Source organism: Cherax quadricarinatus, chromosome 40, assembly GCF_038502225.1.
Source record: "Cherax quadricarinatus isolate ZL_2023a chromosome 40, ASM3850222v1, whole genome shotgun sequence".
Lineage (NCBI taxonomy): Eukaryota > Metazoa > Arthropoda > Malacostraca > Decapoda > Parastacidae > Cherax > Cherax quadricarinatus.
Window position 1 is genome coordinate 13,269,977 of NC_091331.1, and position 14,238 is coordinate 13,284,214.

General features: G+C 35.3%; 1 protein-coding gene across 1 annotated transcript in view; it reads right to left on the reverse strand.

The window, feature by feature from the left end:
* The window catches only part of LOC128687391 (uncharacterized), a 300,674-nt gene that overhangs the window by 176,148 nt on the left and 110,288 nt on the right, over positions 1-14,238 (reverse strand). The gene's annotated exons all lie outside the window — the stretch shown is intronic.

A 14,238-nucleotide genomic window follows, 5' to 3' on the forward strand; every position in this document is an offset into this window, starting at 1 on the left:
AGTCTATGAAAACCTTATAGAACCTAGATCGGGAAAACTGGAATATTGGAACCTAGACTTGTAACATCAATAATACTAAATTCTAGATTATATTAACTAATTAGAAAACTGCAGATTAATAAAAATTAAGTAATTCAAGCCTAAAAGTATACTAGAGCAATGCGAGAGAGAGAGACGGAGAATTTTAAGCTTACGTGAAATCTAACCTGTTCATTTAATTTAATTTTCAACTTAATGAATTAAATGAAAACCTTTAGGACCACCACGAACACTGGAGAACAGACACACTGGTGATCCTGAAGTTAGACTGACAGCTATATGCCACTCTTCTACGAATTCATTGCTACAGCCGAAAGTTAATCTGCGAAAATGGAACTCAGATTGAAATACTGTGGTTTTGACAGAGAATGTAAACTGCGGCTGGAAAATGGGATTTTTGTTTAAGAGAAGCAGCTTGGAATCTGCTTTCTTGAAACTACGCCTTACTGATTGCTTTCATTAAGGCCAAAAACTAGTTAAACCGGCCGTAATACTTGAACATTTACACCAGAAAGCAATACTGGTTTAATACTAGTTTAAGAATCATGGATGGAATACCGGAGAATTGAATTTAGAACAACTCAGAAAAACAATTATAAAACCTATGGAAAAGGTGTTAAAGTCACAAATGGAAGAAAATAAGTAACAGTCCGCTTCTGCAAGTCCATCTAGTCCCTATTCAAAAATAATAGCACTTCCTATCACCCAAGAAATAAATAGAGAAAGGCTGGATGATAGACTGCTGCGGTGACTGGAACTTCCAGCAGAGCGGAGACAAAAACTTTATCTTCTCGCCTGTGGAGTTGCTTGCAGAAACTTTCCTCTTCCCAGGGAGGTGAGAGACGGCCTTAGTCTTATCATCTTATCGTCTCGCTCTGCCTGTATACAAACAAGCTACTTGAGTTATCACTGAGAAACCACACTTCTGGATCTTGTGTATTTTTCCATTTATTCTTCCCATTTTTCCTGTCTTCGTGTCGTTTTAGTATTCTGAATTCTCATTTCTTCTTTACAGTTTTGTTTTCTTTTATGAACGACTTACATTAATAACAGTTTTTCTACTTGTCTTACATTTTCTGATTTTCAACATTTTATTTTCACCGTTTCCTCATCTTCCAAAAATTATATTCCTTCTCGCTATCCTCTTTACTCATCTTCTTCATCCCCTTCTCCTCTTCTTTATTTTCTTCCTTCTCTTTTTTCTTCCTTTTTCATCATCATCTTTCTCTTCTTTTCCTCCTACCCACCTTCTCTTTCTCGCCATTTTCCTCCTCCTCTTCTCCATCCTTCTCCTTTCCCCTACACTTCATCCTCCTTCCCCTTCTCATTCTCCTCCACCTTTCCCTCCACACCTTCCTCCTCCTCTTCCCCCTCTATCCCCCACCCTCCTTGTCTTCCCAACACCGACAGAGCAACATCTACTTATTTGCATTAACGACCCCTAACCAGTGACCTTCAATTAGTGCTAAGCAATAAAGCTATCGGTGGCAATCCCAGCGGCCTTTGGTGAAGCAGTGTACTTCCAGCAGTGAAGGATGCAGGTTAGATTGGGTTAGGTAAGGTTAGGTTAGGTTAGGTTAGGTTAGGTTAGGTTAGGTTAGGTTAGGTTAGGTTCGGTTAGGTTAGGTAAGGTTAGGTTAGGTTAGGTAAGGATAGGTTAGGTTAGGTTAGGTTAGGTTAGGTAAGGATAGGTTAGGTTAGGTTAGGTTAGGTTAGGTTAGGTTAGATTAGGTTAGGTTAGGTTAGGTTAGGTTAGGTTAGGTTAGGTTAGGTTAGGTTAGGTAAGGATAGGTTAGGTTAGGTTAGGTTAGGTTAGGTAAGGATAGGTTAGGTTAGGTTAGGTTAGGTTAGGTTAGGTTAGGTAAGGATAGGTTAGGTTAGGTTAGGTTAGGTTAGGTTAGGTTAGGTAAGGTTAGGTTAGGTTAGGTTAGGTAAGGATAGGTTAGGTTAGGTTAGGTTAGGTTAGGTTAGGTAAGGATAGGTTAGGTTAGGTTAGGTTAGGTTAGGTTAGGTAAGGTTAGGTTAGGTTAGGTTAGGTTAGGTAAGGTTAGGTTAGGTTAGGTTAGGTAAGGATAGGTTAGGTTAGGTTAGGTTAGGTTAGGTTAGGTTAGGTAAGGTTAGGTTAGGTTAGGTTAGATTAGGTTAGGTTAGGTAAGGTTAGGTTAGGTTAGGTTAGGTCAGGTTAGGTTAGGTTAGGTTAGGTTAGGTTAGGTTAGGTTAGGTTAGGTAAGGTTAGGTTACGTTAGGTTAGGTAAGGTTAGGTTAGGTCAGGTTAGGTTAGGTTAGGTTAGGTTAGGTAAGGTTAGGTTAGGTTAGGTTAGGTTAGGTCAAGCTAAGTTAGGTTAGGTTAGGTTAGGTTAGGTAAGGTTAGGTTAGGTTCGGTTAGGTTAGGTTAGGTTAGGTCAGGTTAGGTTAGGTTAGGTTAGGTTAGGTTAGGTAAGGTTAGGTTAGGTTAGGTTAGGTAAGGTTAAGTTAGGTCAGGTTAGGTTAGGTTAGGTTAGGTTTGGTTAGGTTAGGTTAGGTTAGGTTAGGTAAGGTTAGGTTAGGTTAGGTTAGGTTAGGTTAGGTCAGGTTAGGTTAGGTTAGGTTAGGTTAGGTTAGGTTAGGTAAGGTTAGGTTAGGTTAGGTTAGGTTAGGTTAGGCTAGGTTAGGTTAGGTTAGGTTGGGTTAAGTTAGGTTAGGTTAGGTTAGGTTAGGTTAGGTTAGGTTATGTTAGGTCAGGTTAGGTTAGGTTAGGTTAGGTTAGGTTAGGTTAGGTAAAGTTAGGTTAGGTTAGGTTAGGTTAGGTTAGGTTAGGTCAGGTTAGGTTAGGTTAGGTTAGGTTAGGTAAGATTAGGTTAGGTTAGGTTAGGTAAGGTTAGGTTAGGTCAGGTTAGGTTAGGTAAGGTTAGGTTAGGTAAGGTTAGGTTAGGTTAGGTTAGGTTAGGTTAGGTTAGGTTAGGTCAGGTTAGGTTAGGTTAGGTTAGGTTAGGTTAGGTAAGGTTAGGTTAGGTTAGGTTAGGTTAGGTTCGGTTAGGTTAGGTTAGGTTAGGTTAGGTTAGGTTAGGTTAGGTTAGGTTAGGTTAGGTTAGGTTAGGTTAGGTTAGGTTAGGTTAGGTTAGGTTAGGTTAGGTTAGTTTGGTTCGGTTAGGTTAGGTTAGGTTAGGTTAGGTTAGGTTAGGTTAGGTTAGGTTAGGTTAGGTTAGGTTAAGTTAGGTTCGGTTAGGTTAGGTTAGGTTAGGTTAGGTTAGGTTAGGTTAGGTTAGGTTAGGTTAGGTTAGGTTAAGTTAGGTTAGGTTAGGTTAGGTTAGGTACCATACCGGCGAACCACTTCGAACTCAAATGATACAGTTGTTTAACTATCAAAGTGCATTGATACAATTGGTTTTGTTATCTTAAATAATAAGATATTACAAAGACCCCCAATGGAAACAAGTCTCTCTGTCAGACCTTTTTTTTGGGTTATCCTAGGTAATATACACTATGTTTTTTTTTTTTATTATCACACTGGCCGATTCCCACCAAGGCAGGGTGGCCCGAAAAAGAAAAACTTTCACCATCATTCACTCCATCACTGTCTTGCCAGAAGGGTGCTTTACACTACAGTTTTTAAACTGCAACATTAACACCCCTCCTTCAGAGTGCAGGCACTGTACTTCCCATCTCCAGGACTCAAGTCCGGCCTGCCGGTTTCCCTGAATCCCTTCATAAATGTTACTTTGCTCACACTCCAACAGCACGTCAAGTATTAAAAACCATTTGTCTCCATTCACTCCTATCAAACACGCTCACGCATGCCTGCTGGAAGTCGAAGCCCCTCGCACACAAAACCTCCTTTACCCCATCCCTCCAACCCTTCCTAGGCCGACCCCTACCCCGCCTTCCTTCCACTACAGACTGATACACTCTTGAAGTCATTCTGTTTCGCTCCATTCTCTCTACATGTCCGAACCACCTCAACAACCCCTCCTCAGCCCTCTGGACAACAGTTTTGGTAATCCCGCACCTCCTCCTAACTTCCAAACTACGAATTCTCTGCATTATATTCACACCACACATTGCCCTCAGACACGACATCTCCACTGCCTCCAGCCTTCTCCTCGCTGCAACATTCATCACCCACGCTTCACACCCATATAAGAGCGTTGGTAAAACTATACTCTCATACATTCCCCTCTTTGCCTCCAAGGACAAAGTTCTTTGTCTCCACAGACTCCTAAGTGCACCACTCACTCTTTTTCCCTCATCAATTCTATGATTCACCTCATCTTTCATAGACCCATCCGCTGACACGTCCACTCCCAAATATCTGAATACGTTCACCTCCTCCATACTCTCTCCCTCCAATCTGATATTCAATCTTTCATCACCTAATCTTTTTGTTATCCTCATAACCTTACTCTTTCCTGTATTCACCTTTAATTTTCTTCTTTTGCACACCCTACCAAATTCATCCACCAATCTCTGCAACTTCTCTTCAGAATCTCCCAAGAGCACAGTGTCATCAGCAAAGAGCAGCTGTGACAACTCCCACTTTGTGTGTGATTCTTTATCTTTTAACTCCACGCCTCTTGCCAAGACCCTCGCATTTACTTCTCTTACAACCCCATCTATAAATATATTTATACACTATGTATGATGATAAATTAGACACATGTGCAACTCTTGAGTATCTTTATTGAGGAAACGTTTCGCCACACAGTGGCTTCATCAGTCCATACGTAGGAGAAACTTGAAGAACAGGAGGAGAATGAGGTAATCAGTCCCTCAACCTTGAGTCGATGTGTTCAGTCCATCAATCTTGAGTAGAATACGGCATATGAGCGGAGAAGCAGCTTATAAACCGTATGGCAGGAGAGGTGCAGCAGTCATAGGTGGAGTCACATTTGTTCAATGTGGAAGTAGGTCGTGCCCAAGAATTAGGCAAGCGAAGAATACCTAAGTATTAAGATCCCAAGAAGTTGCAGTGTCTGACAGGTTTGTAGATGAATGGTTCAGAGAACCGACATGTTGATAAATTAGACACATGTGCAACTCTTGGGTATCTTTAAAGATACCCAAGAGTTGCACATGTGTCTAATTTATCAACATATGCCGTATTCTACTCAAGATTGATGGACTGAACACATCGACTCAAGGTTGATGAAGCCACTGTGTGGCGAAACGTTTCCTCAATAAAGATACCTAAGAGTTGCACATGTGCCTAATTTATCAACATGTCGGTTCTCTGAACCATTCATCTACAAACACTATGTATGATAACTGTACTTATGCCTAAATAAACTTACTTATATACTTAATCTCTGGTAGAACGATACAGTTGTTTTTGTTATCATGATACAGTGTACAATTGTGTTATCTTTGGTAATAATACAATTGTTTTTATAATGGTATAGCGATACAATTGTATTATCTTTGGTAGAATGATACAGTTGTGTTTATCGTAGTACAATGATATAATTTTGTTATATTGGGTAGAGATAATAATACACTTTATCATGGTACAGTGGTACCATTGTGTTATCTCTGGTGGAAAGAATGATACAATGGATGATCTTTGGTGGAGTGAATGATACAATTGTTTTTATTATGGTACAGTGATACAATTGCTATCTTTAATAGAATACAATTGTTTTAGTTAACATGATACAGTGACACAATTGTATTATCTTAGGAAGGGAGAATCGGATAATTGTTTTTCTTATCATGGTGCACTAATACAATTGTATATTCTTTGGCAGAGTGAATAAGACAGTTGATTTTGTTAACATTTTACAGTGATATAATCTTGTTATCTTTGGTAGAGAGAATGATGCAATTGTTTTTGTAATCTTGGTAGAATGATATTTTTTATCTTTAACAGAGACATTGATATAAATGTTCTTATTATCTTTAACAGAATGATAAATTGTGCTTGCTATCTTTGATAGAAAAAACGATCCAGTTGTCTTTAATTTCATTGGTTTAGAGACTGAAGATATTGTCTTAGTTAATCTTGTGTATTTTTTTCGATTGATAGAATGATACAGTTGTTTCTGTTATCTTTAGTAGAGAGAGAATATTGCAATGATACAATTGATTATCTAATAGCGAATGTTTCAACAATCATTTTGCTAGAGCAAAAAATATAAAATTATCTTATTATAGACACAATCCATAGAAAATGCAAATTTGTTAATATATATATATATATATATATATATATATATATATATATATATATATATATATATATATATATATATATATATATATATATATATATATATATATATATATATATATATTATATATATATATATATATATTTATAATAATAATAATATCTGAATATGCCCTTCATTTAGATTGTCACCTTAATGTATACTACACATCTTGGTACTTTATATATTTTCATGTTACTCTTGGTACGCCGTCTACAGTATGCTGAATAATGACCTGTGTATGAGGAAGATTTGATATCCTGTCTCCTGTATTTTAGATGTTGACCTGTAACTCTTACAGTGTATGAGGAAGATTTTAATACACAGTTAAAATAAACAATAGAAAGAACGTTTGAGTAGTTCGTCTGCTGTTCACAAACAATTGTCGAGGAATATCTTAAATACCTGTTACATACATGTTGTGTACCTAACATGTTAAGTACACACCACCAGAGACTACTGGATTGCCAGCTGGTCATTTAAACATAAACAAATATTGAACCGCATTGCTAGACGGTTATGTTTATTTTTAATTAAATATAAATTCTTTACAGTTACATATACATATAAAACCTAACCTATAAACTGGTCGCTACGTCGTTGACGTGTCAATAACCTATAAACTGGTCGCTACGTCGTTGACGTATCAATAACCTATAACAAAGTGTGCGTTACACATGCCTGTTTTAAAGGTTAATTTCATTCAAATTACGGTTCTCGTATATATTTTAATTTAATTTACATACCTGGAGTATGTAAATGAGTATGAGAGTAGATAGTCTTACATATACTGTGAAGGAGATACTTGATCTCTTTCTCGTGAACCCGGACCTTTAGAGGTCCAGTATATTGTAAGTGGAGTGACACTCCATTATCTTCAGTCACTTTGGATATCTTATTTATGTTGCTTTGACCTGGATTTTCAATATTGCAGTTGTCCAGTGCATAATTTAGGGCATTGCTTGTATTATTAGAAATATTCTTTTAGAGTTAAGAAGTGACATATTCACTATAAAGGAATGTTTCTCTCACTAATGGACAACTTAAATTTAGAAACAAAGACAGTATTAGAAACGTTTCGCACAATGAGAGATTTATCAAAGTACATACACGATTAGAAACAGCTGAAAGGGGGCTCAAATCATCACAGTTCGGGGGGGGGGGGGGCTTGTCAATTTGGCTTTTCTGTGACTGACATAATAATTAGAAGTGTCTCAAAAATATGAACGCCAAAATTCAGAAATGTGCTGTACTAACATGAAATATTGACTTACGCAAGTAAAAAAAAAATATTATTGAAATCGCGATAGAAATTCGAAAGAACCAGCAATAATAATAAATTATTTATACTTAGTGACACGACGTAAAGTACAGATACTATTTTTATCTCGGCATCAGTTGACGCTATTCATATATTGTGTGATATCACTGTTGATATCACTGTTGATATCACTGTTGATATATTACCAACTTTTCGACACCAGTATGAACACGGTTGCCCAACACTTCCTGCTTAAATTTAATTTAACACCTGTTTGTATGTGAACTTTTAAATGCAGTCACGTAATTTTTATTTTCAGGTAATGAGAAAGTAGAAGTCTTTGCTGTGTAAAATAAAAAAGACAGTAACGCTGGGAAGTTAACAAGATGCAATGGGAAATGAATTGGAATGAGAGTGAACGCCAATGCAGTAGGAAATGAATTGGAATGAGAGTGAACGCCAACACAATGGAAAATTAATTAGAATAAGAGTGAAAGCCAACGCAATGGAAAATGAATTAGAATAAGAGTGAACGTCAACGCAATGGAAAATGAATTAGAATGAGGGTGAACGCCAATGCAATAGGAAATAAATTAGAATGAGAGTAAACGCCAACGCAATGGAAAATGAATTAGAATGAGAGTGAACGTCAACGCAATGGAAAATGAATTAGAATGAGGGTGAACGCCAATGCAATAGGAAATAAATTAGAATGAGAGTAAACGCCAACGCAATGGAAAATGAATTAGAATGAGAGTGAACGTCAACGCAATGGAAAATGAATTAGAATGAGGGTGAACGCCAATGCAATAGGAAATAAATTAGAATGAGAGTAAACGCCAACGCAATGGAAAATGAATTAGAATGAGAGAGAACGCCAACTAAAATGGGTTCTTTTAGAAAGTGAATTATTTAAACGTTTGAAAGAAAATATGAGTTGATATATAGAAAAGAAGGGTAAGAGAAAAAAGAAAACTATGATAGACACAACAAGAAGTGGTAAAATGTAAATGAGTGGAGAAAAGGGACAAAGAGATGATACTTAGGAAAAAAATATATTAGTAAAATATTAGGTTCCAACCAGAGTAAAGGTTTATGAACTTAATGTAAATAAACTTTAAAAGATAATCTTAATTAATCAAGAAAGATACTGACAATGTTTACATATAGGAGGTTGAAGGAGGAACTAGGATTCCTCAACAGCCGTGTTCAGCAACAGGAAAGGTTGCCAGTAGCCTCCACCACTGTTCCTGAGAGGGGAGCTGATTATAGTCAAGTACACAGATACACAGCTTTGAAAGAGCCAGAAGCATATAGACAGAGACTTCGCAACTTAAATATGCAACAGGAAAGAAGTGGGTTAGATATAGGTTCTTCCCGGGGATCAGCAGTACAAACCATACCTGGTCCAGTGGCTAACACGACGGTCTGGAGTTTTGAGACTCTCTGATCGCGGGTTCTATCCCCACCCATGGTATGGTTTGTTTGCAATCGTGTCATTACGATTTCGTGAGTCATGTTATCGATCAGCAGTACTTTTTTTTTTTGACCATAAAGAAATTTTGACTATAAAGAATTTATCTGATAAAGGTAATAGAATTGTATTTTTAATCAGGAGTTAATGTATTAGAAAAATGAAACTTATGCTCAGTGATACAAGTAAATTTAATGAACTCTACAATAACCAATTTTTATTTAGCATTAAATATGTAGACAAAATAAATAGCCATTTAACACTCTAGTAAAGTTATTAGTGAATCATTATATACTCGACTCTTTGATTTTGGTTCAAAGTCCAGGAAGATATACAAGTTTTCCAGTGTTCATAAAACAGGTTGTCCCATTCGACCAGTCTTATCTGCAATAGGTAGTTTTAATTATAATTTATTTAAATATCTTGTCATATTTCTGTCACTAGTTCTAACTGTTATACTACTAAAGACTTTTTTATATTTTTGCTAAAGAATGTATCATGGCTACCTTCGACGTGGGTTTCTTGCTCACCAACATCCCTCTAGTTGAAACGTTAAATATGTACAGATCGGCTGTTCCAGGACTGATGAAGTAGACGGTCTACACAAATCTCAGTTCCACAAATTGTCGTTAAGAGCTAATGATTGTTTATTCATGCTTAATAACTGTATGTATATACCTGTATAAGGTGTTATTATTGATAATTGTTTGGGTCAAGCTACGGGTAATGCTTTTTCTTAGTGTTCATGAGAACTAGCTTAATAACTGTCCAGCACATTTCAAACCATTGTTGTATATGAGATATGTACATGATGCCTTTATTTATAGTTTTCAAGTCACCTGAACACATCTAGTTATTCTTTCGTTATATTTATGATCAACACACTAATATAAAAAAAAATATTTTTGAATACAGAACTGTAAAATACATTTCCTGGATATTTTAAATGAAAGGATTAAGAATGTATTCACAGCATCAATTTACTGAGAGCTCACATTAACTGCCTTGAAAAAACTAAATTTTCTTCTGCTACAGCAATTCAATCGTATTTTAATAACGCTTGTAACTACAGCTTGTTAGACATGTTCAAATGACAGCAGCTTTCCTCATGAATTACATTTTATTAGTTTTAGAAGGGAAGGATTTTCCACACAAGGTGGTTGACACTTATACTTCAATAATTAATCAAACTTTTAAAATCCTCAAGAAGATTCTGTTTTTACAGTAGAAAAAAAACAAGCATTTAAATGGATCTACTATTAATTGGAATCAATACTTATGATATTAGTAATAGGATAAATGAATTGCTTAAAGGATTATATCCACAATGCTCTCCATTCATTATCTTTAGATTTTTTTTTTTTTAATTTAAGGATTCGATCTCTGGCTGCCTGCTGATGTCAGATATATGCTAGTATACGTGTACGAAGTGCAAGTCTCAGTACAATGGTAAGACGAGGAGGCAACTCGTAGCCCGAATTACTGAAGACGTGCGTAATTTTTTTAGGTCACGACAGTTGCTAGGTAATCCTCAATTCTAGGCAATTAGGGAACAAAGTCGCCCTATGAGCGAGACTTCTTTCAAGATGCAACTGAGACATGAAGCTAAGGCTATCAGAAGCTCTTTCTATACTTGTCATCTGAAGTCAAACTTAGACACTTTTGAGAGCCTCTGCGAGCTTCTGTTTTTAATTATATGATAATATAGTCTACTTATGTAATTCTGGATGTTTTTCCTACTTTTTTGTAGGCTTATGTCATGCCGAATAGGTAAAACTGGTCAGTTAATGGGAGCTCATTTAAAATTAAGTCAATTCTAAAAAACATTTTCTTATGTGTTTAAAGATATATATTTTCATTTATGTTAATGAAAAAAATAATAATTTGTAACAAAGGAACCTTAGAAAACTTACCTAACCTTATTATAACAAGCGCTATTTAATTTAGCCTAATTAACTAAATATATTTTAGATAAGTTTACAGTAATTTAATAAGCAAACACAATGAAATATATTTTTTTTAGTTAGGTTCAGAATGATTTTTGTGAAATTATTGCATACACAAATTTTCACTTTTCTTATTCGGTAAGAAGAGCGTTGCTATTTAAGTCAAAATCGCAAGTTTTATCTATTCTGCATATTATATATATATATATATATATATATATATATATATATATATATATATATATATATATATATATATAATACATATATACATATATACATATATATACATATATACATATATATATATATATATATATATATATATATATATATACATATATATAGATATATATATATATATATAAAAATATATATATATATATATATATATATATATATACATATATATATATATATATATATATACATATATATATATATATATATATATATATATATATATATATATATATATATATATATATATATATATATATATATATATATATATATATGCAATAAGATCACAGTAAACAGGTGATTTCAGAATATGCAAAACAACTACTGTGAAAGAATAGAGAAATTCCAAGCGCTTTCGTGACTACTCACATTATCAAGGAACAAAGATAATGTGAGTAGTCACGAAAGCGATTGGAATTTCTCTATTCTTTCACAGTCGTTGTTTTGCATATATATATATATATATATATATATATATATATATATATATATATATATATATATATATATATATATATATATATATATATATATATATATATATATATATATATATATATATATATATATATATATATATATATATATATATATATATATATATATACATATATATATATACATATATATATATATATATATATATATATATATATATATTTATATATATGTATATGTATATATATATATATATTTATATATATATATATATATATATATATATATATATATATATATGCCACCTTTATATCAACAATGTATCTCTTAAATCTTCTGTGCCATATTATGTAATAAATTATTCCTATTGGTAAAAAAAATAGTTTAAAAGATGGGGTGGTAGGGGAAGTGGAATATTCAAATGGCTTCAGGAAGAAATCCAAATATTCTTCCTTGAAGCCTTTTTATCCACTTCTCCGAGGCTATGGGTCCCACAATTTACACCAGAGGTAGACCCCATCATATATATATATATAATATATATATATATATATATATATATATATATATATATATATATATATATATATATATATATATATATATATATATATATATATATATATATATATATATATATATATATATATATATATATATATATATATATATACTGGGTGAACAACCATTGTTATCATATCTCATCTTCGTGCTGCAAGACTGAGGGGATCACCTCTGTCTCCGCCGTGAATCAAGTTAATGAGGTCATGAAAGATTTGAGCTACAGTGAACTTACTTTGACGACAGACACGCTTCATCGTTATGGAGGCCAGGTATTGTCATCAGCTGTTGGTATGACAAATACATCGTCTGGCGCTTGTTGGTACACAGCCGTGAGTTGTGTGGTATGTGGTGTGTTGGTTACTTAGTTTGTGTGTGTGTGTGTGTGTGTGTGTGTGTGAGAGAGAGAGAGAGAGAGTGTGTGTGTGCTTGCATTTCAGCAATCCGAATAAAGGCAGAAAACAATTGCTAAGTTAACAAAAGAAGGCAGAAAGGAACAGAAGACAGAACAGACAGGAGCACAAGACAAACAGGAGAAGAAGACAGACAGGAGCAGAAGACAGACAGAAACAGAAGACAGACAGGAGCAGAAGACAGAAACAGAAGACAGACAGGAGCAGAAGACAGAAGGAGAATGACTCAGGTGTAGTAGAATTCAGGAGCAACAGGACTCATGATCAACAAAAGTCCAGAGCAACAGGATTCCAGAGCAGCAGGACTCGGGAGCAACAGGACTCATCAGCAACAGGATTCAGCAGAAACAGGACTCATGAACAGACTAAGGGGGGGGGGTGGCTAGCATAAAGAGCCGCAAGAGCTTGCCTCACACGTAACAAAGACACCCGGCTGGTCTTTTGTCTGTGCAGGAAACTCAATTATTAGTGTGTGGGTTCCGGCACGCTCTCTTTGTTGTGTCAGGATTGAACATCAATTTGACCAACAACCTTCCGCCACCTCTGTAACCCTTCACTCGACCTCAAGATCATCCTCTGCTCCACATCTTGCGTCTCCTTAATTCTGTATGAAGGACTTCTCAGGGAGGAGGAGGAGGGAAAAGAGAAGGATGAAGAGATCCTAAAAAAAGAAGTCGAAATACAGCAGTATGAAGCGCAGCATCAGTGGCACAAGATGCAGTAGCATAAGAAGACAGAGCTGCATCAGGTGAGGCAGCTGTAGCAGCAGCAGAAGCGGAAGCGGCAGCGGCAACAGTAACAGAGTCAGCAGCAGCAACAACAACAGTAGCAGCAGCAGCAGAAGCAACAGCAGCAGGACATTATGCAATGATAATCTTTTAAGAACAGCAACATGTCTTTCGTGTAAATATATATCCAAATATAATAAGCATAGAATTAATTTACCTAACTTATCCACTCATCCAGTGATTCAAGTCTGTAAATGCAATCCTTGAATCTCTGGATCCTGGTTGCTTAATGTTATTCAGATATCCTAATATTGCAGCTGAATCCCTGTTTATTACTGTTATCTAACCCTCTAGTCAATAAAATCTAAATTCATGTTGCTTACTGTTATTGAGTCGTCTCGCTATTATAACAACTCCGAATTCCTGTCGTTTCTACTCACACTCTCATTGAAGGCGCACATTGTTAATAATGCACTGAACTAATGCATTTAACTATTTAACTACACCACATGTTAAATATAACACAGCCATAGCCCAGTGAGGGTGGCCGGAACACAGACAAGCCACAGGAAGGCAATAGTGGCTGACCGCTTTAAACCTTCATCTAACATATTTACTCTTTTACAAGGTTGAAATCCCCCCCTCAAAGACTGCTTCAGAAAAAAACTTACTAAAAAGTCACCGGCACTGGGTGGAAAAAGTGTCGAAGTTGCTTCCGTTGTACAGTAAATAACGGCACCAGTGCCAGTATTTAAGTGCCATTGGCAGTCTCTGCGTCATCACTTGAAAGCTTTGTTGCAAATATTTCTTCTCTGTTACATATGAAGCGACTTCAAGACGTTTCTCTTGAAGACTGTGTTTTAGTTAGCTACTAGATGTCAAAGTCACTTGTCGAAAGACTCGTAGCATGTGTGTACTCACCTATTTGTGGTTGCAGGGGTCGATCCATAGCT